The sequence below is a fragment of the Sapajus apella genome, unplaced genomic scaffold, assembly GCF_009761245.1.
Source record: "Sapajus apella isolate SASKATOON/1434 unplaced genomic scaffold, GSC_monkey_1.0 scaffold6, whole genome shotgun sequence".
NCBI lineage: Eukaryota > Metazoa > Chordata > Mammalia > Primates > Cebidae > Sapajus > Sapajus apella.
In genome coordinates, this window is record NW_022436946.1 from 9,247,026 (window position 1) to 9,270,627 (window position 23,602).

General features: G+C 32.9%; 1 non-coding gene across 1 annotated transcript; it reads right to left on the reverse strand.

Annotated features, from left to right (window-relative positions):
• Positions 1-23,153: 23,153 nt before the first annotated feature.
• LOC116549872 lies at positions 23,154-23,294 on the reverse strand. Its single transcript, XR_004268135.1, has one exon. It is a non-coding gene; the product is annotated as a U4 spliceosomal RNA (small nuclear RNA).
• Positions 23,295-23,602: the final 308 nt, after the last annotated feature.

A 23,602-nucleotide genomic window follows, 5' to 3' on the forward strand; every position in this document is an offset into this window, starting at 1 on the left:
GTACGTCAATTCCTATAGAAGTAGTGATATACTGGTTTTAAAAGTTTTAAAAAGCTTGTCCATTTTTTTTTAACAATGTCAAGAAATACAGGTAGACAGGAACATACGTAGATATCTATATTTTTAAGTTTTGGAGAATACTTAACATTTGACAGCTTTAGCATTCATGATACATCAGGTTCTACAGTGTATAAATAAAAAAGGATTTTATGTGGACAGAGTATATTGTTCTCCATTTTAATAAATTGCATAATTCAAAATTGCTAACTTAATTGAAGTTATTTTTAAATATATAAATGAAATTTGATCTTTTTTATTCATTCAATTAAAAAAGTATTAGTTGCTAGCTCTTTGCAACTGTAAGAGACTGAAAATGCATATGTTACTGTCAAACTGAAGACACACCTTCATATGCATTTGTCCATCACAAATGGTGGTTTGAGAAACACCTAGAAATAAAAGTATCTCAGGTGAAAACATTTATTGAATACCTATACAGTAGCACTTCTTAAATTTCAATGTGAATAAAAATTACGTTGGGACCTAGTTTAAATGTAGATTTGTATTCAGTAGATCTGTTGCTGGCCCTGAGGTTTGGCATCTCTAACAAAATGATGTCAGTGCTGGTGGTCTGTAGGTTACAATTTAAGTAACAGGGCTATAGAATACACATGTTTATAAATGACCCAATCACCTTCCAGATCACCAACAGAAAGATATGCCAGCTTTTCATACAGTGACAAGGGAATAGCAATGCATGAAAACAATAGATGCCTCCACTAGAGAAGACACTCTATGTGGGGAGGTTTTTGGTATTTTCTGTGGTTTAGTTTTGATGCTCATAAAAATGACTAGCACATGATAGACACTCATTATTACTTGTTGACTAAAGGTCAACTAGTTGAAATGTTGTATTATATGGAAGATGAAAAATAGTTTCCTGTGTATACTTTTATGCTTCAGAATTATGAAAGTCAAATAGAAAAGTCAAATATTAACTAGAGTTAACAGGAAGTTAAAAGAAAAGGACAGTATCATTTAAAGATGCAAATTAGCAAATAAATGAGCCTTTGGAGTTTATAGTTTTAAAACTATACTTTTTAAAACATAGTAAAGTTGCTTTACTAACTTTAAAAACTTATTACATTTTCTTTAGTACAAAAAGAAAAACAAAGTGTTTCTCTGTATTTGAGAAAGAATGTGGGCATATATTCTGCCTGTACACAATTGTTTTTATAACTTCTTAGATAGTATATTTGAAAAGATGGGGTCTACATCTTTGGATATTATAAGGATTAAGCAGAATAACTTATTCAAAATAGAAAGTAAAAATGCCTGCCACAAAATAAAGACTCAATAAAGCATCATTATTATCAATATCTGAAATTAAGTAAAATAATATAGAATAATTCAGTACATAGCTTAATAGGTAACTGTGCAGGGTGATGTGTAAAACAAGGAGTTTGGAGAAAGACATATTATTTTGAGCTCTGGCTTCTTTGCTAATGGATTTTCTGACCTTGAGCAACTCCACAGTTTGGTCTGGACATATAAATTAAATAAGAAGGAAAAAGGTTTTATAAGCTCTGCAGTGCTAAACAAATATTAGTCTGTACAGGCCTGGAAAAATAGAGAAAGAATGTTTCTTAATCTTTTAAATTTCATGACATTCATATCAATCCATTAAGATTTACTGAAAATCATGAGTCCAAATATATTATGCTAAAATCTTTGTGCTCAGGCTTAGCAGGTCCAGAATTTCACCTCAAATAGTCTTAAAGCTAGAAAAATACTACAGAAAATTCACTAATGAATGTGAAACTACATGGAGGGCACATGAAGGAGTGTAGGGTACACTTATGTGTGTGGTTTTATTAAGGTATAAATCTTCTGTTATTTTGCCCGCTAAAGGACAGATGGCTGCCTTAAAATGGAATCTGGATGCAGCATCCACATACTGAATGTCATTATACACAGCAACAGCTGTGTTTAGCATATCCTTCATTTGAAATTCTAGTTCAGGGGAAAGACAAAAAAGCATAGGCTGTCTATTATCACCAAGCACTATGTCCAAATAATAAAAAACAGATTTTCTAAGGAACTCATATTTAAGGGGAATGTAGTCATAGTTATTGAGAAAGCCAAGATTGTGAAAATGAATAATCCTAGACCTGTGGCATAGCCTTTGTTAAATTTCACCCAGAAATTAATAAGTCAATGCCCAGGGAAAATAAGAAAGGACATGCAATTTGAACAGTCTAAAGAAAGCACTAGTATAAAACTGAGAAATAAAGTGAGTGCATTTAGTCTGTGTGAAATTTTCAAGTCTTTTTCATCATAATTTATACAAATCCAGTTGATGCTTCTGAGGATGAAAGTAAAGCTCTGTATTACCTCGGCCAGCTGTGGGAAAATGCCATAGAGAGGATGGTTTAAACAACAGAAGCTTACTTTCACACAGTTCTAGAGGCTAGAAGTTTCAGACCAAGGCCTGAGAGGCTCCATTTCTGGTGAGGACTCTCATCATGGCTTGCAGGTAACAACCTTCTCACTGTTCTCATATTGTTGGCAGCTGGAGGGAGTGCTTGACGAGAGAGGAAAAGAGACAAAGAGAGCTCACTGGTGTGTCTTCTTGTAATGACACCAGTCTTAGGAGATCAGAACCCAACCTTAAGACCAAATTTACCTTAATTAACTCAAAAGGCCTTGTGTCCACATGCAGTCACATTAAGGGTTAGGGCTTCCACAGTTCCATCCACAGCAAATTCCTAAATTAACATTGTTATCATATGCATGGTTGTGCATTTTTATAATTCTGTACTTTTACTTTTGGAATTACCCTGTGGTAGGTATGTTGTAAGCATCTTGATGGGAAAGGGTTCGGACTACTGAAAGTAGCCAGCCAGCCTCCAGTTTTAGCTGCCACTTACTAATCTGTATGACCTTAGGCCAGCTACTTTACTTCTCAAAGCCTGTTTTTTTTTTTTTTTTTGAGACGGAGTTTTCGCTCTTGTTACCCAGGCTGGAGTACAAGGGCGCGATCTCAGCTCACCGCAATCTCCGCCTCCTGGGTTCAGGCAATTCTCCTGCCTCAGCCTCCTGAGTAGCTGGGATTACAGGCACGCGCCACCATGCCCAGCTGATTTTTTGTATTTTTAGTAGAGACGGGGTTTCACCGTGTTGACCAGGTTGGTCTCGATCTCTTGACCTCGTGATCCACCCGCCTCGGCCTCCCAAAATGCTGGGATTACAGGCGTGAGCCACCGCGCCCGGCCAAGCCTGTTTTTTATTTGCAAAATGAGGATAATAATATTGCACATACTACAAAGTTTTAGATAGACATGAACAATAAACAATAATTAATATCTTCTAAAATAAAATTTCTCTTAAAATAGAGAATTGTTTTTCTTTAGATGACAGCACTTTTAAATCACTAATTTGCCCCGATTTTTTCCAATATTTTGATTCCTCCTAAATTTTGAAAAATATTTCTAAAAAGACATTTAAAATATGGCAATGATAATTGATAAATATTTATATTGGGAAATAATTCACATCAAAGCAAAATATTAAAAGGCTTTTTATTTGACTTGGCTTAAATGAATCATGAAGGGTGGAAGTGATGGGTGCTACAGATGTAAAAAGAATAACAGTGATAATAACTGACCATTTTATGAAACAACCTTTATTAATAATTGGATTTATAAATGGGGAAAATAAGACACAGTTCATAAGCCATAGAGAACAGGTTGGAATTCAGGTGTTATGACTCCAGTGACTATGCATTAGAGCATTATGATTGGTTATTTGGGAGAGTTAACTGGCCACTTTGGCAGGACTTTTATGGTATAGAAGTGCTTTGATGAAGATACCAAGGCAGTTTCAGAAATACAATTATTGTTGGTATATTCAAAAGTGATTCCTTCCTTAGGGCCTCATTAAACACACCAAGCATCTTCATGCAAGGACAACACTGATGTAGTCATTGCAACAAAAATTAACTTTGGAGGGTACCTACATTCTAATATCAGCTAATTAGCAAAGTCTCTCTCTCTCTCTCTCTCTCATCTCTCTCAGTCTCTGTCTCTCTCTGTCTAATAGTTTTTTGGCTGATCTAGAGTATTGCCATTCAGAGAAGATATCATAATATCTATTCCGGGGCTATTCCTGTCAAACAGGCACTTTTACTCATTTTGACTCTTCAGGGCTCTGTCCCATCTACTCAGTGGTGTAGACACATGGACTTAATTCCTTTTTCATGATTGAATACAACTTACTGCCCTTACTGCCTCTGGTTGTTTAACATATATTTTCTTTGAACATAATACTCTACATTCTATTAGAGTTTAGTCTTGTTAGTTACAATTAAAATCAAATTATATATTTTGGAGGTTAAAATATGTTCTTTTCTCATTGTGAGGGCTCCCTAAGTTTCTCAGCCACACGTTTATAGATAAGCTGTTGGGTTTCTTGCCCATTAGCATCCTAGTCAATTTTCTAAGGATTTTGTTAGTTTCTTGGTCAGAAAGAAATAGAACATTATTTGAGAACTATTCGGTTATGTTGGCCACACTGGTTTCGAACTCCTGACCTCAGGCAATCCATCTGCCCCAGCCTTCTGAAGTACTGGAATTACCGGCATGAGCCACAGCGCCCGGCTGCCACTTTTGTTTTATACATCTATACCCCTATTCATTTTCACCATTATCCTCTATTAGTTTGAGGCAAATGCCAAACATAACATAATTAAACTCATAAATATTTCAATAAGTTTCTCTAAAAGATAAGTACACCTTTAAAAAAAAGGCAGTCATAATAAATTTTCATCCCTATATGCTCAACGTCAATACTTACCTTAAAGTTATTCAATAGACAATATTCATTTTTTTCTGATTATTTTTAAATACAAGTTGTTTATATTCAGATCCAAACACTATGTTGAGTAAATACGTCTTTAAATTTCTTTTATTCTGTAACTTCCTCTTCTTTCTTTTTTTTTCTCTTTCAAAATACTGTTTTGAAGAAATTGTGCCATGAGTTCTATAGTAGTTTTGTAATTTCTCATTTTCTGTTTTGTTTTGCTCATTGGGTATTCCCAGAACCTAAGGAAAAACAAAAGCAAAAACAAAAACAACATATTCCTCTGTCCCTATATTTCCTTAACACTGGTAGATAGATCTAGAGGTATAATCCAATTCAGGGTAGAGGTCTTAGAAAGAATGTTTTATGTGGTGGTGTATGCATCCATCAAGAGCCATATAATATCTATTAGATTGGTGCAACAACATTGAAAGTAATGGTCAAACCTGCAATTACTGTTGGACTAACCTAATCATTTCTATTTTTTGGAGTTCACACTGGCCATTGAGAATACTTGCTGAAATCCACTTTTTCTCAGTACATGTTTGTAAAATGGTGATAATCAATTTTTATCATTTCTCTTTTTATTAAGTTAAATTTCTTCTATAGAAAGAAATGTTCCTTTCTCAATTATTTGGTGTCCTGAGGTGCGGATCATACAGAGAAGTCAGGGAAATGTCTAGTTCTTTCCCTGCATTTACCAATTCTCAGGACAATAAATTTGTTCTGTAGTGTCTTCTAAATATGTCTAAGGACGTTTTTGTTTGTTTTTATTCCTTAGTATCATTTTTGAATTTACAAATTGTAACCTTCAATCCAATTTAAAGCACATTAAATATGTTACAATTTTATTGAAGTCTAAACTATATTGTATTTTATTAATGTGAGCCTCTTCAGGTTGATTGAGTCTCTTTGGTGAGATTAAAATAGTTCTTGGTGGGTTCCTTACTTAATGATGCGACATGTTTTCCACTTCTGCCCCAGAACTGAAATTAGCTGTATCTCCAAAGAGCATGAGTTCTTGTGGTACATAGAGACCTAGAGACACAGAGTTTGTTTTAAGCTCTTCGTGGCTTCAAATTTGTTCCATTTTTTGTTCCTTGTAATTGGTTTTCTTTCTAGTGAGAAAATGCTTTTTAAGAGAATGTATATCATAGATTCATACTTATATTTAAGAGTCAAATGTAATGTTTTCACCTTTTACCCAACTTCATTTATTTTATATTAATTTCTCTTTTATGTTTGATTCTTGATGGCTTTACATAATTACTTGGTTTATCTGTTATATACAGTCATTTACCTGTATTGATGGGGGATTGGTTCTGAGACCCCTGAGGATACCAAAACCCCAGAATGCTCAAGTCTCTTATATAAAATGAAGTGGTGAAGCTGGCCCTTCTTGTCTACAAGTTTTGATCCATGGTTGACTGCATTTGTGAATGCCAACCCTACGAACAGGAAAGGCTTGTTGAGGACGTAATAGTTTCTGAATAAAATACAAATACTATTGCCAAATATATGTTTTCTGAATACCACTATAGAATATTTTTGCAGTTATTTTGGTTTTAGTTTATGTACCCTTACTAGGTATTACAATTTATTATGTTTTTTGGTCACTTGGAATATTTTCTTTCTTTCTCTTTAAGACAGATGCGGATTTTTCATTTGCTTTCATATATTCTCATGTTGATTTAAATTTGTTTTGTAGTTGTGTATAATATTTACCTGGTTCTAGTATGAAATTAAAAAAAATAAGATCAAGTCTAGCTGTTAAAAAACAGTCCCATTAAAAAGAGGGCAAAAGGCATGAACAGACACTTTTCAAAAGATGACATGTATGCAGCCAACAAGGATATAAAAAACTGTTCAACATCAGTAATCATTAGAGAAATGAAATTAAAACCACAATGAGATACCACCAGTTACTAGTCAGAAGGACTATTGTTAGAAAGTCAAGAAATAACATGCTGGTGGAAATGTAAATTAGATGGAAATGTAAATTAGTTCAACCACTGTGGAAAGCAGTTTGGCAATTACTCAAAAAGCTTGAACTACAATTCAAACCAGGAATCCCATTAATGGGTATATACCCAAAAGTTATATACCCATTGATTTATAATCATTCCAACATAAAGACACATGTAAGTGTATGTTCATGCAACACTATTCACAATAACGAAGACACGGACTCAACCTAGGTGCCCATGGACAGTGGACTGGATAAGGAAAATGTACACATATACCACAGAACACTGCGCAGCCATAAAATATAATGAGATCATGCCCTTTGCAGCAACGTGGATGGAGCTAGAGTCCGTTATCCTAAGCAAACTAGTGCAGGAAACAGAAAATGAAACACTGCATTTTCACCCTAAGTGGGAGCTGAACATTGAGTACACATGGGCAGAAGGACGGGAACAACAGACACTGCAGCCTACTTGAGGGTAAAGGTTGGCAGAAGAATGAGGATAGAAAAACTACTTGTTTGGTACTATTCTTGTTACCTGTGTGACAAAATAATATGTAAACCAAATTTCTGTGCCATGCAAATTATCTTTAGAACCAATCTACACACATACCCCTGAAAATAAAAGTTAAAAAAGGTCTAGCTGTTATTCCTGATCTTCTCCATCCTCTACTCTTTCTCCCCTACATAGGTAGCAATATCATTTTATGCCTTAGACATTTATTTTTTTAAAAAGAATATAAAAATGTATTTTTAATCACTCCCACTTACATAGATAAATAACAGCACACAGTATACATTTTACTTGCCTGTTTTTTTCACGTTATTTTGTATCCTGAAGATTTGATAGTAGTTTACATAGCTATTCCTTATTTCATGGAAGAGCTGTGTAATCTTCCATTATGTAAATGAGCCATGCTTTATTCAACCAGTGCCTACTAGTGGATATTTGGGTTGTCTCCGGTTTTATCAGTTTAGCTTCTACCCTAAAGGATTGACCACAGTGTAGGTCTTTTCCTAAAAGAACATTTTATTTTGGTTAATATGAAGTCATAGGACCCAGACATCTCAGTAACATGAAGTTTACTTACATTCACTTGAATTTCCTTCTTGCACACAAATGCAATGTAAATCTAGAAAATCTCATTTCAACTCTTTTTTTTTTTTTTTTTTTTTTGAGACTGTCTTACACTGTCTCCCACACTGGAGTGCAATTGTGCAAACTTGGCTCACTACAACCTCCACCTCCTTGGTTCAAGCAATTCTCCTGCCTCAGCCTCCCGAGTAGTTGGGACTACAGGTGGGTGCAACCTCGCCCAGCTAATTTTTCTTTTATTAATTTTAGTAGACACAGGGTTTCACTGTGTTGGCCAAGATGATCTGGATGTGATCCTGATGTCGTGATCCACCTACCTTGGCCTCTTAAAGTGTTGAAATTACAGGCATGAGCCATTTCGCCTGGCTTCAACTGATTTTTAAACTGTCTTTCTAAATCATCCATTGACTATCTTAGAGTGATTTATGGGTTTTAGCTTTCAAGGTACAGGAAATCCCTTTAATTTCCCTTTACCTTTTCTTGCAAAGAAGCTGAAACTACAAAGGTCTTGTCGATAGTTATTATTTTTTTCTGCCTATTTCTTTATATATATCATTAGTTTTGCTATTGTTGTTGTCTGTGGGTATTTTGGTTTTGTTACTGTAGTTACTTAGTATTTTGTGGGAGAATCTGTAGAAACTCAAAGCTATCCCTTTCTCTCTAGAATTCCATATTCTATTCTATTATTATATTATAATATAATTATTCTATTACCGTATGACATGCTATATCTTCTGTGATAAGATATATTATGTCATATAATTATTATATATCAAAGATTTTATATGTACAAAATAAATATTTTATACGGAAAGTATATAATTTTGACCTCATTTTAAGGTTAAATATGATTTAAAATATATTCTTCATGTTAGTGTTTTACCTAGTTTCATCTAATGATTAAGATCAGCACCTTAATGTCTCCTTTATTCTCTTTAAAATGAGCCATAAAAATGACAAATACATGTTTTTAATGACAAAAATATGCTTTCAAATTATTTCCTTTTCATTCAATAGTTGCCGTAGCCAGGTGGAATTATGATACATAATTAAATAAGGCTACTCAGAATGCATGGGAAAACTGAAGAGCTTTGGTATGTATTAAATTCTATTTATGTTTTTTAAAAATACATTTTTTTAAACAAAAGTAATATTAGGCTATAAATTATACTAGAAATTTTGGCATCTTAAAGTAAATTCAGTCAATCAGAATGTATATTTTAACAACTTATGTTCAAGGTAAGAACTTTTTTTTTTTCCCAGGTGATAGCTTCCTCATCACATAAATCTTCACATAAATCCATCTCACAGTATGAAATTCAAGTTAATTGACTGAGTGACAAATTGGTTTAGTCTGTAGTTATTAAGTAGTATTTAATAAGTCCCATTGTGTCAGTGACATAGGCAAAGCATTCAAAGTCTGTTTTCTGTGTAAGCATTCCTTACCATTTTACTTCCTTTGAAACTCTTTACAAGCATCCTCATACAACTTTTTTTTTTTTTCTTGAGGTGAAATTAGGTAGAAGTGTTAGGGAAAGAAAGAAACAATATACAGTCATTATAAAAGCTAAATTCATTAGCCATGATGACATAAGAAAGACATTGCAAGTTATCTTAAAATTAAATGCAGAGAACTTTAATTATCTGCAATGTACCAAAATGAATACCCTGAAAAAATGTCAAAAAACAGCACCTAGAAATCATGGTTAATATGTAATAAATAACCTTTTAATACACAAGGTAATCCTAGGGATGGAAAATGAAGAGGGAGCAGAAAATAGAATGGGTAATCAGACACTATTGTCAATCTTGGAAACAGAGAACATTTGAGAATTAAGAGGTTTATAGAAAAAGGCCAACCGGGCAAGTTGAAGAGATGTAACTTAGATTGCTGTATAAAATAGCAATATTCAAAATGCCATTCCCTTAATTCAATGGTGGAATACAAAAAAAAAAAAAGTGCAAAGTAAAAGTAAGACAGCAAAGTATTATTACCTATGGTCTGAAATCAGAGTGGAATAAAAATGATCATATCTCATCTTTTTAGCCAAAAAACCATATCTTAATGTAAATCTGGGATTTGAATTTATGTAATATATGTTCTTAAGAATTTCTAAAACAGTAAATAATTTTTTTTATTTTTGAGATGGTATTTCGATCTTATTGCCCAGCCTAGAGTGCAGTGGAGCAACCTTGGCTCGCTGCGACTTCTGCTTCCTGGCTTCACGTGATTCTCCTGCCTCAGCCTCCCAAGTAGCTGGGATTATAGGCATGTGCCACCACACCCAGTTAATTTTGTATTTTTAGTAGAGACGGGGTTTCTCCCTGTTGGTCAGGCTGGTCTCGAACTCCCGACCTCAGGTGATTGACCCACCTTGGCCTCCAAAAGTCCTGGGGTTACAGGCACATGAGCCACTGTGCCCGGCTAACAGTAAATAAATTTTTAAAACTTCCATATTGAAATAAATTATTGTAAAACTTCAAAACTCACAAAGACAAAAATAATATTTAAATACAACCAGAAAATTACTCTTCCCTCAAACTTTTTAGACTGACAGCATACTTCTAAAATAGCAATAATAATATCCAGAAATGTAAAATCATATCCTGAAAGTGATGACACAGAAATATCTGTCAACTTAGAATTTTTATAACAATGTAGAAAATAATTTAAGAATGTAGACAAAACAAATATCTTTTCTGGTCAGAAAAACAAAACCAGAGATTTATTGCCAAAAAACCCTCATGTGGGACCTTCCAAAGAATGTACTTTGGATGGAGGAAATTAAATCCAGAAGGAAGGTGGAAAGACTAAGATGTAACAGGATCGATTAACTGAAAAAGAAATAAGTAAACATATTGGTAAAACTAGACAAAATTTGACTAAATAAAATAATCAAAAATTATACTAGAAATTCTGGCATCTTAAAGTAAATTCAGTCAATCAGAATGTATATTTTAAGAGCTTATGTTCAAGATAAGAACATTTTTTTAAGAACATTTTTTCAATTTTGTAAGTGAAAATAGGGTAGGACTAGAACACTGGCTTGTAATAGTATGCAAGTTGCATAAGAGTAAGTTGAAGTTAAAGATTTCTAATGGTTTAGTATTGTTCCAGAGAAAAGACATAGAAATATGGTAACTGTAATATGCCAAAAGATTTGATGTTAACAACTGAAATAATTGAAATGTAAAGTGCAATGCCCAAAACACTGGACAGAGAATGATTAATCACAAAAGGAAGAAATAGAACGAAGTAAGGAAATAGATGGAAAATGCAGAACAAATAGCAAAAACAAAACAATATATTAACATAAATTCAAATATATTAGGAGTTACAGGAAATGCAAATGAACTTAATTCATAGTTAAAGAAAAAAGTTTTAGATAGAATTACAGAAATCTATATGCTTTTTGCTTGAAAAACATGTGGACATAAATTTTTAAGCAAGAGAAATTGATTATAATCAATAAATGAAAATAACATTAAATTTATTAAGATCAGATAAAATAGATTACAAGGTAAAACTATTACTGAAGTCATTGCAGGCATTAAAATATAATTCTGTGGGAAAGAACAGCAATTCTAAATTGGTCACCACAAGAATGAAGAGACTTATATACAAATAAAGCAAAAATTATTTGCTTTATTCGAAGCTTCAAATTCATCATATTATTGGAATCTCCCAATGGCAGATTGATCGTTACCTTTGTGATTACAGATCCTTTAATTAACATTAGCAATGATCTTGACTAGAGCACACATAGAATTCTAGATCTAATTTAGAAATCCATACTCTTCTTAGAAATGCATGGAATTTTAAAGAAAATATACCACATAGTTGGACATAAGACAAGTTTCAGACTTCAAAGAATAATTGTCATTAAAAGCACTTTGTCTGACAGCAGTATAATTGAGGTAGAAGTAAATATAAATGATAATTAATGACAATGTAAAGATATGCTCCTAAGGTTTAATCAAATGAACAATTATCATGGAAATAAGAAAATACTTAGAAATAAACATTAGTGAAAACAAGACAGAGTGAACCAGTAGGATCCAGTTGAAATAAATGATGAATATTTATGGAATTAAATATTAAAATTTAAGAAGAAATAAAAATGAAGTAAATAGCTCAGTTTAAAAGTTTGAAAACACAAGATTATAGAATAAGCCACAAAATTATTGCAACAGGTATTGTAGAGAGCAGAAATTGAATAAAGACAAAGAAAGATGTAAAAAAGGTGAAAAATCCAGCCTTTCAATCATTGGTAAGGCACACAAAGTTGAATAAAGCTCTAGTGAGATAGATCGAGAAAATAAAAGAGAGTGTATAAATGACAAAAACTACTAAAAATAAAAATTAAGAGAGAACCTCTAAATATAGTAAAAAAAAATTAAAAGTGAGTACTATTAACTACTTTGGGACAATTAATCAGAAATATGATGAAATGGGCTATTTCCTAGAAAAATTAAACTAAGCAAACGTAACTTAAGAAAAATGAACAAACATCTACATAGTAAAAATATATTGTGAAATCATTAAGAAAACTCACCAGTGTATAAATGGCAAAATAAACCAATAATATTGTTATAATTTTAGAAGTAAAACCTCAAATAGTCAAAAAATAAGAAATGGAATTTCACTAATAATCAGAAAAACCCAAATTACAATAACCATGGGGTAATTTTTGTGTACATGAAATTAACAACATCTAATTGTCCCAAAAAGGCTGTGTTATACCATGAGAATGTTAATTGCTACGATCAGGTGGAAAGACAAATTTAGAAAATCTATAACACATTTGAGAATGGTAATACTCCCTCCATTCTAGCCTGGTAGCCTGCAGGTCTCGTGCATATTGAGATTTAGAAAATATTCAAAGCAGCAATGTTCGTAAAGCAAGAAATTTTAAAAATTCTAAATGTTTACTCAAGAAAAAATATATTTTAAATCCACAAATGTTATGTAACAGATAAGTAAATGAACTAGAGTGACCTGTATCAATATGGTTACACCTCAAAAACAAACGTGAGTGTAAAAGGTGGAAGGATATGAGGAGTATAATGTCATTTCTACGAAGTTTAAAATTGTGCAATCTGGCTAAACAGTTCTAGATCTTGTTTAATAAAACAAATATCTGCAGTAAGGTAAAAATAGATGCATAGAAATTATAAATATCAAGTTCAGTGTAATGGTTACCTTGGAAGAAGGAAGGTACTAGGTCTGTGGAATGGCGAATACCATGGTTTTCACAACCATTTGTAATGTTTTATTTTACAAGGTGGACAAGGTATTCTTATACAGGTTTATTTTATTCTATCTGTCTTTGGGTACAGTTGAAGAAGTTTGTAATTTTTTTAGAAAGTCAACTTCAGATTTTCCACTTATGGCAATGAAAGGAATACTCTTGAATGCTCCCCACCTTTTTGAGATGGAGTCTTGCTCTGCCGCCCAGGCTGGAGTGCAGTGGTGCCATCTTGGCTCACTGCAACCTCTGCCTCCTGGGTTCAAGTGATTCTCCTGCCTCAGCCTCCCGAGTAGCTGGAATGACAGGTGCCCCCTACCACACCTAGCTAATTTTTGTACATTATAGGAGAGGTGGGTTTCACCATCTTGGCAAACCTTAAGTATGTATTAATGACATTCAAAAAATATCTTCCTGTAGCCCAGCTGAATCTTCTCTGTAGTATTTAAGGAGAGTACTTAGACAACAGAAAGAAATATAGTAGAGCTAGATTGTATTTATAACAGATAACAGAAAGAAATATCATATAGCAAGATACTGTGACTAAAACTATTTATTTTATTCCAGTTTAATGTTCCCTACAAGGTCCCTTCCTCCGTAGCTGCTACCATCTCTCAATTAACTGTGAGTGTTCTCAGAGTTCAGAACCAGGAATACAAAGTTCCAGTCTGTATATCTTCTTAGTTATAGATTTTTTGAACCTCCAAAGGCATACATCATTTCTGATAATTAACATAGAAAGATCTATTTATTCAGGGTCGCTAGCCTCTATGCCTCTGGGAATAGATCAGAAGTTAATATCTAAATGCTCTATATTAACCAACATCTTTACTGCAATATACACAAATATAAATGGGTTCTGTGGTTATTCTGTGATGCTCAATAACTCAGTAGCTTCATAGAAAAGACTCAGTGCCTGCCCCGAGGTGCCTGTAGTGTACCACAGAGAAAGTTAAGCCCTCAATTTTCATTAAACTTTATTTTTTTCTATCACAAAGCAGTATTGTTTGGTAAGTTGATGCTAATTTTGATTCCTTCCCCTACTACTTGTAAAAACCTGAAAAACAGTCTTGAACTATTGGACAATAGTTTTTTCACTTGTGAAATTAGAATTGTAACACCTAATGCATAAGATTACTGTAAGGGTTAAATATGTAAATTCCTCTAAAATGTTTATTAATAATTCATAAAAATTATAATCATTCAAATTTAAGAATGCTCCTACAGAAATTTTGTTTCTTTTTAAAATTCAAATTTGTTTATCCTCTGAAATGAAAGATTTCAGAAGAAAATAATGAAGCCTACCAGTTTTTTTAAAAAAGAGAATACTTAGGTGATACATTTTCAGTTCCTACTTGTTGATGAAAAGAATGAAACTCTGTAAAATATTTTAAGAAATGTATTCGGAGCCAAATATGAGTGACCATGGCCCATGACACAGCCCTCAGAAGGTCCTGAGAACATGTGCCCAAGGTCATTGGGGTACCACTAGGTTTTATAGAGTTTAGGGAGGCATGAGATGTCAATCAAATGTATTTAAGAAATACATTGGTTTCTTTCAGAAAGGTGGGATGATTTAAATATTTTCTGGTTGACAATTCTTTACATTTATCTAAAGACCTCGGATAAAGGAAAAGTTCAGGCTAAGAAAACGGATTGTGGAGACCAAGTTTTATTGTGCAGAGGAATCTCTCAGATAGCAGAGAGAGAGCAGGTTGTAAATCGTTTCTTATCAGACCTAAAAGGGTGCCTGGCTCTTAGTTGATTATATTCTGGATCTAGAAAGAAAGAAGGAAGGAAAACAAAAAGGTAAGAGCATTTTCTATACTGTGTGGATTTTTCCCACAAGAGACTTTGCAAGGCAATTTCAAGTTAAGGACAGGAAATATATTTTGGGGTTAAATATTTTATTCTTGACTTGTAAAGTTACGTTGGAGTCAGATTGAAAAGTAAGTCATGATATATAGGATCAAATAAAATCCATCTGATGAGAATTTATAGTTTGCAGGGCATGACTCCCCAGACTCCTTAGAAAGGAATTTGAGCAAGATTTTAAAAAATCAGAATTTATTCCTCATACTCCATCAATTTGCTGCTACTCAGCTATAATGCAATATTTAGCATTATATCCTTGTTCTTCACAGGTTTCTTTTTAAAAAATTAGTTGCAGATCTTTGTTAAAAGGAGGCTTATTTTTCATATTATTGTATATTAGGAAAAGAGGCAGGACAAATGTTCCTGAGGTCTTAGAATGCATAGAAAATTTTACAAAAATCACAGTCTGTATGCACTATAGACTTGTTGTGCAATATACAATGACCTAATTAAAAAGAAAATCAGGCCAGGCACAGTGGCTCACACCTGTAACCCCAGCACTTTGGGAGGCTGAGAGGCAGATCACTTGGGTTCAGGAGTTAGAGACTAGCTGGGTCAACATGCTGAAACTCCGTTTCCACAAAAATACAAAAATTAGCCAGGCGTGGTGGTGGGTGCCTGTAATCCCAGCTACTTGGGAGGCTGAGGCAGGACAATTGCTTGAACCCAGGAGGTGGAGGTTTTAGTGAGCCGAGATTGCACCACTGCACTCCAGTCTGGGTGACAGAGCAAGACTCCATCTCAAAAATAAAGAAAGGAGGACAAAGAAAAGAAAAAGAAAATCAGGGCAAGTGCAGTGGTTCATGCCTATGTAATCCCAGGAATTTTGGAGGCCAAGACTGGTAGTTCACTTGATCTGAAGAGTTAGAGACCAGCCTGAGCATCACAGTGAAACCCAGTCTCCACGAAAAATACAAAAATTTGCCAAGTGTGCTGGTACATGCCTGTAGTCCCAGCTAATCAGGAGACTGAAGTGGGAGAATCACTTTACTTGAGGTTAAGACTGCTGTGAGTTGAGATTGCACCACTGCACTCCAGCCTGGATAATAGAGTGAGAGCCTGTCTCAAAAAAGAAAATAATAAAAAAAAGGAAAGAGAGAGAAGAAAATACAGGTATTACAGCTTAGGTATACATGTAAAAGAAAAAAAAAGAAAATAAATTACAGGTATTATGGCTTAGGTAAGTATGTACCAGTATGCTAATTCCTTTAAAAGATTATGTCAGGTGAGTCACACCTTAGCTTTGTCCTATGGAGCAGGTATTATAATTAGTCATGTCACATTTTACAGATGAGTAAACTAAGGCAGTTCTAATTTTTACATATATGTAATCAACTAAGTGGCCAAACTAGGATTTGAAACCAGTTGCCTTCTTACCCCGTGTTCTTAGCCACCAGGACTATTTTCCCCGACCATGAAAGGTAAACAACTTTTTATTCAAAGACTACTCTATGATGACAAATCATGGAGAGTCAGTCCGCCCTAAGGTTTCCAAGCTGCATCAAAAGCTATCAGTCACACATCAGATAACTAGATTTCAGAAGTTTTGTACGCAATATGCTCTTGAATTTGGGCTTAAGCTCAGTCTGACATATAGTATTTTATCACTAATGTGATCTCTTTCTACCAGAGGGAACATTCTTTTTTTAAATTGTATTGCATAACTTGTTTGCTTCCTAGCAAAACAATTTTTGAATATCTGTATAATTTCTGTTAAATCTATTTTTAAAGTTGAGGCTTAGGTCAAATGCAAATATGAATATAGATGTATCCAGCATGCATAATTTGTAGTCTGTGTGGAACTGACTCATCTGTCTTCAGTATCTGGCAGTCACATGACCAGCTCTCCCGCTAAGAGTGACCTATTCATCCTTCAAATAAACATCCACAAGGGGAAGAAAAACAATATGTACAGTTCCAGAGAAGTAACAACATATTGTGCATGAGCTGATGTACTCGAGTCAGTTCTGCCAACAATCTTTCAAATTAAGAATTCCTCATTCAGAAATCAGTCAGAAATGAAAAGAAATTCTAAACTTTAAGCAATCTAAAAACTTAAGATTATATTCTTTTTTTAAAATACAAGTGAATTACCAAATTAGTAAACAAGTTTCTTGCACATCTACAGGATGATTTTGGCATATATGTGTTTCAAATAAATATAAAGTAGTTCTATATGGTAATTATATACAGACATATGCTTTTCTGTACTTACCCTAGTTTAATCTGGAAAAAATGTACTTCTCTATTATTATCTGTGTTCTGTTCAACTCGATCTGGAGCTGAGAAGACAGGAGATCTGTAGATATATGCACAGGGAAAAAGGCTTTAGATATTCCATAGATTTTTCTATGAGAGGGGAAAAAATCCCCACCATGTCCACATTAACAGATTTTTTAAATGCATATGACATTTTCAGTAAAAAAAAAAAAAAGTATACAGTAATACCAATTACAGAATAAAATCGACTTTCTGAAAAAGTTTCACACATTTTCAATATAAATTGACTAAAATCAGAAAGATGAACTAATATTCTGAAATAGTCGTCTAGTTTTAAAATGATAAATTATTGACTATTTGCCTTTATATGTTGTATTTACAATCATTTTAGGATAGAATTTGAAGAAATGGTTTAAAAACGTTAGGGAGTGAAATTGTACTCTTTCTATATCTAAAAACCTCTTCTACATAATCTGAAATGAGTTCTCATATTCATGTGAGTTTTCATGAATGAACTAAACAATTATGTTACTGGTGGAAAGGTATGAAGAAAATGTTTTGGGTGGAAGAATCTTACAGTAATGTTTAGGATTTAAAATATAGGAATTTAACAGATTGTATGCCTTTGAAAAATCATTTCTAAATATTTATCATTGCAATTGAACACATTTGTTTTGATTACATTAAAATTTTTTTTGCAAATGTAAAAAGTAAATTTAAAATGAAATTCCATACTGTTAAAGAAAGGTTGCCTCCAAATTAAGGTCACCTTCACATCCAAGATTTTGGGAATAATATATCATTTTTTTTCCCATAGCATTGAGTTTTAGAAGTGGCCAGGACAGTTAATAAAAGATGGTATTACAGAATTATTGACATTTGATTAGGTGTGATGATGGTACTGTACCTTTGAAAAAAGGTTGCCCTCATTTTTTAGAAATGCATGTCAAATGTTTTATGTGTTATGATATCTTATTTTTATATTTACGGAAAAATGATGCATAGGTTTATTTATAGAGATCTATAAGACAAGTAAGCAAAATCTTAACAATTGTTAAAAGTTGAAGGCATCTGGGTATTAAGTCTACTTTCAGCCTTTTTTGTATTTAAAATAATTTTTAAAACAAGAAATCGAAGGGAAAAATAAATACAATTATAGTTGCTCCTTCTGATGCTCATATTCTTTATTCTCATTCAAACTTAATTTTACCCATATGAATTATCTACCACTTTTTATTGTATGTGGTAACAGTGCCTTCTAACTGGTCTCTGGTGAAGGACTCAATTTTTTAATCTTTCTCCAATTTATCATAGATTGATATTTTTGCCAAATACAATTAGGTACAATAAAAATGAAATAAAATGGTATGCAAAATTCAGGCTCTTTCTTATCTCTGCTAACGAGAAACTATTAGATGATAGATGGTAGTGTTTTGGACTACCATCCAGTGATAAGAATAGGTGAGAGTCTAAATATATTTTGAAGGTAAATCTGATTGGATTTACTGATGGGTTGGCTGTAGGATTTACAAGAAAGAGAAAAAAAACAACTCCAAGTTTTTGGGTGCAGTTGCAATTAACTAAGAAAGACTAAGAGAGGAACAGGTTTACAGGGAAATGTAAGAGCTCAATTATAAACTTATTATGTGTGAGATGCCCTTTATGCCCTCAAGTGGAAATATTGATCCTGAAATTTCATATGTGAGTCTGGAGTTGGAGAGAGGTCTGAGTCAGAGATAGAAATTTGGGAGTCATCAATCTGTAAAAGGTGTTTTAAGCCTTGAGCCTAGATGACTGATCAATCAGTATTAATAACAGCAGAACATACGTATGACTCATGATAAGCGAGCCAGAATCTATACTATTTTTCTAAATATGCGTTAATTTCGTTATTTCACACAATTACATAAAATTGGTATCGTTACCTCCATTTTACAGATGGAAAACTGAGGCCCAAAATGTTGCAGACTGACTCAGTATTATATGGAGAACATCAAGAGAATGAATATAAATAGAAAAAAGGAGAATTCTGAGTACTGGGTATTGGGGTACATAAAAATTAAAAGAATCGATGTCAAAAGAAAAAAAAACAACAAGTAAGTGTAATTACCTGGAAGTCAAGTGAAGAAAGTTTGTCAATGTGGAAAAAGTAAATATCTGGGGATGAAAAGAAAGAAAGGAAAAACAATGGAAAACAAATAGTGAAAGAGAATTGCTTTAGTGATGTTCCTGAGTATGCAAAAGGGAAACAACAAATGACCTTACATACTGTAAACTACAAATTCAAATTTAATTTATTGACTATTTCAAGCAGTTACATTTTTGGCATGGCATATATACAATTCTCATAAGGAAAAATTTCTGGTATATTTACTAAAATTACATACATTTAGTAAATTATTGTTAAATATTGCAAATATGTGCATGAGGGAGGCAGTAAGAACTAAACTAAATCATAATCTCATATATTTCAAGTAGAAAGATCTCATATATTTCAAATTAAATTATCTAAACATAATTATGAATTTCTGACAAGCACACTGGATCAGCGAATTTAATGTGCTTAATATGTTTATAAATGAGAATTATTTAAAATGTCAGAGGCATTTAAAATATTAAACACTCATATTTATCTAATAATTATATAACTTGTTCCTAAACATAACATAGTTTAATTAATTCTGTATAATTATGTAGGTAGTAATTATGTAAATATGTAATAGACGTGTGTGTTTGTATATTATATTTCATGTATCCTGTTATGCATCCTATTATATATTATCTATTTATGTATTTGATACTTTAATATATATCTTCCTGTAGTATAGCCATATATATCAAACTGAGGAAAGTGAAAGTCAAAAGACAAGGCATGGATATGATGACTGAATATGAATAAGATGAAATTTCTGCCTCAAATTGGAAGCTGGATGCTAAATACTTGCAGAAATATTCTCAAGACTGCGGAACATGTTGAACTGCTTCTTAAACTTCAGCTTTGTCTGCTATATTCATATTGGACCATATCCCGAGCCTTTCATTTACTTTAAAAATTCAGTGTCCCACATTCCATGGGCAACTTTCAAGTTTTAACCATAACCAATTACTTTATAATCTCTTTCATAATGCTTGAAGTGAATAGATGATATTCCCTACTCTAATCCAGATTGCAAATATTTTCCTTTAGTTCTGGATTTTATTCAATTTATTATGGCTGTTTGGCTTCTGAAGGCTTTTCCTCTTTTTTTCCTATCTCTGACTTCTCATGACAAATTTAGAGTTGATTTATTGTGTGAGGACAAGTTTTTTTTAAGTTGAAAAGCACTGAGAAAAAAGGAAGTAGACAGTGAGGGAAGAAGTAAGAATATTGTATAGAAAGAGAATATCTATACGCTTTAATAATTATGTTAGCAAAGAGTTTAAAATATAGCTGAATAGGAAAATAGAGTCACATCTAATCACAAGATAGAGGGATATTCCTCGAAAAAAAATCATTTTTCTCTTTGGTCAAAATTTAGTCATTTGGTCTTTAATCTTTGTCCTTCTTCAAAGTCATGTGGCAACACTTCTCTCTCTCCTGATGTAGCTGATTCTTGTCTAGCCTTCTCTGGGGAGAGGCAAGGTCCTGTTTTCTTCCCCATATTTTCTTTATAATTTTCAATCAGGCATGAACTTGCTGCTTTTTTCCTCTCATGGTGGACTCTTTTGATTGTCAGAAGCTCAGTGTCAGAACCCAGTTTTGAAGCATATATATAAAATATATATTATTATATATAATTTATTATATTTATATATATTATATATAATATATATATAATATTATATATATATTATATATGTGTGTCTTATATAGATAATATATAATATATATAAAGCATATATATTACATATATATAAAAAGAGAGTTTTTTTTTCTGAAGCCTTGCTACAGTGGGTGAATACTTCTAGAGGATAATAGATGCCTAATGGAAAAGACTGATTTATTTCTGAACAGAAAAACATGCAAAATATTCATTCCTAGATAGAACCTCAGTACTTTAACAAAAACAAGAAGTAGACACTGGGATAGTTCAATTTTGCTAATTTCCTTCAGGGAAAAATCAAGCTATTACACTTTTGTTTTATGCTTTAATAATTATAGAAATATTGTTTTTATTTGTATTTGTTGTTTTAAGATAGTTATTAATAAAACAAAATTTCATGTCAGACAGTTTTAAAAAGGAGACAACAGTGTACAAAAATGATACCTTAAAAAGATAAACAAATTCTTTGAAATATACCAATATGTTACAGATGCACATTAGTTAAGAAGTATGGTTGAACTTAATGCTGTAGATTGGATTAAAACTAACGTCTAACAGTATGTTTCTTAAAAGAAATGTGCAATTAATTTATAAAGAGGTTTAATAATGAAAAATAAACTAAGACAAATTAGGATAAAGATAAAGTAAAAGCAACGATGGCAAATTATATCTCTAAAATTAAATTTTGAGACAGCAGTCCCTTTGATAAAAGGAACAACTAATGGAACAATCCAAACTTCTATGCCATTTGTTAACAAAGCACCAATTATACAAAATAAGATCTGTTCAAATGTATATAGAATGTGTGAGGGGTACAATTTTTCAGTGTTTAAACATTAATAATTGATTATGCAAGTAAAATAAATTGTTTAAAATATAATGAGGTTGATGTAAAAATATGCATTTATTTATTCTAAAAATATTTAATGAAGACTTACTATGTGTCAGACATTCTTTCACATCCAGAGGATGCTACAGAAAAATGCATGCCGTCTTGTGATATCTTGTGTGAGTTCTGATCAGAAGGATGAATGAAGGAGCCCAAGAGGCCAGGTACAAATTCAAGCTTCTCCTTTCAAAAGCTAGGCAGTCCTTTCTCAAATTTCTTATCATATCTTTTCTTTAGTCTCCTTATCTGAAATGTAGGTGTTTGTGATGGCTAATTGTTTATGCCAACTTGACTGTTTGCAAGATGCTTACCTAATTGATTAGACATTATTTCCGAGTATGTCTGTGAGGGTGTTTCTGGAAGGACTGGGCATTTGAATTGGTGGACTGAGGAAAGTAGCTGGCCCTCCTCAGTGTGAGTGGCCATCATCCAACTTGCTGAGGGCCTGAATAGAGCAAAAAGGCAAAGGGAGGGTGAATTCTCCTTCTCTGCCAGACCATTTGAGCTGAGACATTGGTCTTCTCCTATCCTTGAACTAGAACTTACACCATCAGAACTCCTGGTTCTCAGACCTTCAGATCTAGGCTGAAATTTATTCCAAAAGCTTTCCTGGGTCTCCAGCTTGCAGAGGATGGACTGTAGGAATTTTCTGCCTCCATAATCACATGAGCCAATTCCTTGTAATAAATCCCATTCTAGATATACATATCTGTATATCTCCTATTTGTTCTTGCTCTCTGGAGAACCCTGACTAATACTGTTATTTTAAGGATTAGTGGTGTTTTGAAAATTGAATATGTCAGTGTGTGTGAAGTGCTCAGGATGACGTCTGGCATAGGCAGATCCTCCACAAATGTGGCTAATACCATTATTACCCCTTCTTTTCACTACACCTATAGCATTTCTGTACATTGCTCATATACTAGCCCATCAAATGAACACTGATGTTTCCAAAACATAAAATTACCTCATTCATATTGTTGCTACATTCAGTTTAACTAGAGATTATTACAAAAGAATTTGAAAAAGATCTTTATAATTGCTCACTGATTAAAGAATTTACAATGCTCCTCTTTCAAATATTTTTATTTATTTCTAAGAGCACCTACAATGCTTAGCATAGGTCTCCATTTTCTATCACTCATAATTACATTTTAATGTTTTCATTATTTCTTTTCTTTTTTTTTAAATTCAGTCCCCGTAGAAACTACCAAAAATTGCCAATGCAAACTATATTTCAAGTCGTCACGGCGGGGTATTGGGAAAAGTTTCCAATTAGCAATAATTGTACCTCAGGTAAACCTCATTGGCTACGATACTGCCACTGTGCAAAGCTAATGTTTTCATTATCTTAATATTTATCTATTTTCGCTGCCTTACAATACTGACAGGATTTTTTGGCCATGTCCATGTTTTAATTTTCTGCTCCCTACATGCATTTTAGACAAAATATTAAATTTTAAATTCCTTGCAATCTTTCTGTTATTCTTTGCTTCTCATTTAAACTTAACTAGTTGTCCTTTCACCTTATTCTGATTTCTCTTTAGGGGTCTCTTCTTTTATTTAACAGTCTGGGTATATTTATATTTTATTTATCATGCTAGTTCATCAATTTCTTTTTTTAATTTTTTAACAAAATAACCT